The sequence below is a fragment of the Mus caroli genome, unplaced genomic scaffold, assembly GCF_978045245.1.
Source record: "Mus caroli unplaced genomic scaffold, Mus_caroli_1 scaffold_7, whole genome shotgun sequence".
Classification (NCBI taxonomy): domain Eukaryota; kingdom Metazoa; phylum Chordata; class Mammalia; order Rodentia; family Muridae; genus Mus; species Mus caroli.
In genome coordinates this window covers 13,343,812-13,348,286 of record NW_028227262.1, presented here as the reverse complement: position 1 = coordinate 13,348,286, position 4,475 = coordinate 13,343,812, and the positions used below count along the sequence as shown (strand labels likewise).

General features: G+C 45.2%; 1 non-coding gene across 1 annotated transcript; it reads left to right on the top strand.

Moving 5' to 3' along the window:
- The first annotated feature begins 283 nt into the window (after positions 1-283).
- LOC115031451 (U2 spliceosomal RNA) lies at positions 284-469 on the top strand. Its single transcript, XR_003837074.1, has one exon. It is a non-coding gene; the product is annotated as a U2 spliceosomal RNA (small nuclear RNA).
- The last annotated feature ends 4,006 nt before the right edge of the window (positions 470-4,475 follow it).

Genomic DNA, 4,475 nt, shown 5'->3' with positions numbered 1-4,475 from the left:
CATCCTCACCTACATAGCAAATTGGAGGTCAAACTCTAATGCCTGAGACTCTGTCTCAAATAAAAGCAGTTGGGGGAGTGTTGGGCTAAGGGTGGCCAGCAGATAAAGGTACTTGTTGCCAAACCTCAGGACCTGAGTCGGATCCCAGGGAGCCAAATGGTGGAAAGAGAAAGCCGACTCCCAAAAGTTGTCCTCTGGCCTCCATACATGTGCTGTGGCAGACACGTGCCTCCCATACACGTATACACAAAATCAACACATGCAATGATGGTTAGTTTTAAAGATCACTTCTTAGCCTTCTTACTAAGATCAAGGGCATGATCCGTTCTTATCACTTTAACGCTGGGTCCCCCATCTGAAGACCACATATTAAATGACTTGTGGAGCTTATCAATAGACTAGAAACTGGCTCTGCTCTCTACACCCATTGACCTGGTATTGCAGAACATCCAGGGATGGTGGATCCTCCCAGGGGTGTGGGAGGAGACGAATTGCTTCAAGTAGTATTAAAGATATAAGGGGGAAAATGTGTACTGTCTTTCAAAAGAATGTAGAAGACAAGGGGCTTCGTCTCCACTTCCCCTACTTGTGAGACATGCTGGAGAGCACCTTCCAACTGAAATAAAAGAGAGTTAAATAACAAATCAAACAGGAAGGTAGGCCAGATACTGGTAGAAGAAACCACAAAGAGCTTTGTTCTACCGTGGCCTTCAAACCTGTCCACCTGAGTTCAGTCCCTGGGACTCCCATGGTAGAAGAAAAAAGCCAGCTCCCACGCTGTCCTCTGACTCCATGTGCAATCAGAAATGTTTAAAAGATGATGGTACTGCCATAGCAGTAATCACTGCTAAAATTAAATCACTTAACTTTACAATAAAAGGTAAAAGACAAAAGTACTAAAGCCTAAAACAGATGGCGTTGCAGGGTAGGTAATATAAACAGATATAAATGGAGATCAGTGCCAATAACGTGGAGGGGACAGGACTCGAACAGTTTCCTACGCTAGTGAAGCTGTTGCCCTCCTAAACTGGACTCTTATCTCTACGTGCTATTCTCTGGCTGCCCTGTGGGAACCATGGAAATGACTGTAGACATCCTGGAAGAGGAAGCCAAGCATATCAACATGAAAAACGCTGAGAGAAAGCTGTGACAGGAGAGACCGGGGAGTGCAGAAGAACCGCATGACAGACTGAAACCAGCGTGTCAGACAACAGGGATTCCTCCCTGTCAATAATTACTTTAAACCTAAGTGGATTATCCTCTGCAAACAAAAGACATAGGGCAGCTAAATAAACCAAAAGCAGATTCAATTACATAGCGTGTACAAGAGACTCACTTTAGATTTCAGGACAGCTTTGGTTGAAAGGAAAGATAGAGAGAAAAGTATTCCATGCGAGTGGGATGCAAGAGAACAGGGTGGCCATATTTCTATCAGATAAGATAGACTTCAAGCCCAAGCTCAAGACTGCCAGAAGTCACTCAGGACTCCTTGTAGTGATAAAAGTATCAGGTCATCGAGACAAAACAATTAGAACTGCATAGATACCCAGGACAGAGTGATGGCTCAGTGGTTAAGAGCATACTGGCTGTTCTTCTAGAGGACCTGGATTCAATTCCCAACCCCTACATGGTAGCTCACAACTGGCTGCAACTCCAGTCCCAGGGTATCATGGGCACCAGGTACACACGTAGTACGTAGGCATACATGTCATCAAAACACCCATGCACATTAAAAAAAATTAATTAAATTTCAAAAGAATTGAAATGAGCCAGCCATGATGGCAAGTACCTATAATCCTGTCACTCTGAAAACCAAGGCAGAAAAATGGCTAAGAGTCCAGGGTTTGTGGAACTACATAGCAAGCAGCAGGCTAGCCAGGATTGCCTACCAAGAATGATAAAGATATGGATCTAGATATGGATATATAGAGACATACATGCATATATATTAGATAAATATGTGTGCATGTATGTGTGTGTACATGTGTGTTATCCACCTTGATATAACATAAGACAGGAATATTTAACAATATATTATTATTCCGGGATTTCAGTCCTCCAGTCTCACCAATGGCTAGGTGAACCAGAACATAAACAGTGGACTTACAGACCCAGAATGAACATACCTCTAAACAACATCGGAATCAGAATCTGTAATGTCAAGTGCACATGGAACCTTCTGCAGGTTCGAGCATGTTCAAAACAGAGCGGAAGGTGCCAGAGCCCAAGAGAAATCAGAGAAACATTAAACAGGGGTAAAATCCTAACAAGGGTAAGGAAGGCCCTCTCTCTGTGGAGAACAACACTCTACTGCACATACATCTTTTCAGCAGGTAACTCTCAGATCATGTTCTTGCCAAACGGGAAAAATCACAAGAGTACTGAAGAAACCGAGCCTTGCTATGCTGCACACTGTATTATTCATTGGGACTCCCGTCTCTCAAATGAGCCAGCGGAGCTAAGCATGCTACTGCACAGCTCTACACCTCTTGAGGGACTGAAACAGGAGGACCAAGAGTTCAAGACCAGTCTAGGCTACAGTCAGAGGAAGGACAGGTGAAAGAGTGGAAGGAAATGAGGCCAAGGAAACCAGCAGGGGGCGTCATATGCTGGTGTCAAAGACCATTTAAAGGCAACGGATTCTTTCTGAGATTACAATGTAACTACACTTCTTCCCTCCCTCCAAGCCTGCCCATATACTCTGTTTCCAATTCATGGTCTCTTTTTTGTTGTTACTCAATGTATGCGTGTGTGTGTGTGTGTGTGTGTGTGTGTGTGTGTGTGTGTGCGCGCGCGCGCGCGCGCGCGCACATTCCTGGATATATCCCGCTCAGTCTGTATAATAATGTTACTTGCACGTAGTTTTCATGGCTGACCATTTGGTATTGGATAACCCATTGCTGCGCTCTTCCCTGGGGAAGGTTACTCCTCCCGTTGCCTGTGGTTCCTTGTGTAGAGCTGAGCCCGTATGGGCTTTTCTCCATCCACCTAGGCAGGTCTATTGGTGTTGTCCCTTTCAGATCATATTTAGGCACTCATGTTGGTGAGACTTTGTGGATGTAGCTTCTGGTTTCTAGGAGATACAGTTTCATGGCGGGCAAACTCCCTGATTCTCTGGCTCTGTCTTTCCATCCTCTCTTCTGCTGTGTTCCCCCAGCCTTAGCTACACTTAGGGAGTGTTTTGTAGATGTACTCTCTGGGACTGGACTTCGCAGCTCCTCATTGATTGGTTGCTGTTTTGTGTAATGATCTCCAAAGACAAGCTTTTCAACCAGGTGGTGGTGATGGCGGTGTGGGCCTTTAACCCCGGCACTCAGGAGGCAGGGGCAAGCACATCTCTGTGAGTTCAAGGCTAGCCTGGTTTATAGGGCAATTTCCAGGACAGCCAGGGCTACATAGAGAAACTCTATCTCAAAAAAAAAAAAAAAAAAAAAAAAAAAAAAAAAACAGATTGAGAGAGAGAGCGCCACAATAGGTAGGATTAAGTTTCTTAATTTCACATAGTATCACAGTCATGAAGCTGTCTAAGGGGTCAGTGAACTGGTACAATGGCTATGCTGGCTAGGCTTTGAACGTCTGTAACAAAATCTCTGACCAAGCCAACTTGGGGAAAGGCCAGGTTTGCTCGGGCTCACTGTCTCTACCGTTCAGCTCCAGGGTCTGCTGAGCATACTGCTTTTCTTTGGGCCTGACATGAGGCCAGATATCATGGCAAAGGGAGTACAGATAGCAAACAGGAAGGAACCAGTACAAGACACACTATTCAAACACCCAGCCCCCACCTGTCAGGGTGGGCCTATGAATAGTGCCCGCCCCCAGCTGGGTGCCATTCATCCAGAGCCAGTGAGTCTTTATCATACCCAAAGCTCTGCAACTGCTCGAGGGGGGGGGGGGGGATAGATGCGGCAGAATCTACAAAATTAAGCAGAGACCGGCTGTTTGATGTAGCAGTTCCACCTGAGGGGTGCGGATAGGATAGCAGCAGAGAGAAATGCAAACATACCCACCAAAATACACAGGCAAAAATACTGGCAGGAGCGTTATTCATAACTGCCGTATATCGTAGATTATTCAGACACCATACAAAAGAAGTGGCTTGCTATTATCAAAGTGCTACCATCAGGACATTTAGGGGACATCAGAGGGCTAAAGAACACTACAGAAATCTGACAATGAAATTCCAAATGTGCTCCTGAATCACACAAATGACTTTATTAATGAAGTCCAGTCATGGCCGCTCCTTAACTTACCAGTGCCAATTCTTTAGCCAAACCCTAAAGATTTTTCGCTCAAATATACAGAGCACTCATATAAGCCTTCCTCTGTTTCATCCTCATACTCAGAATGAGCTTTCCAAACACGAAGCTTTCTTTGATGTCCCAGTGCCTGATTTGTTCACTTCCATCCTGACCTTGTTAGCCAAGTTCAGCCAAGCTACCTCCTAGCCACAGACAAACAAGACCAGCTGAGACCAG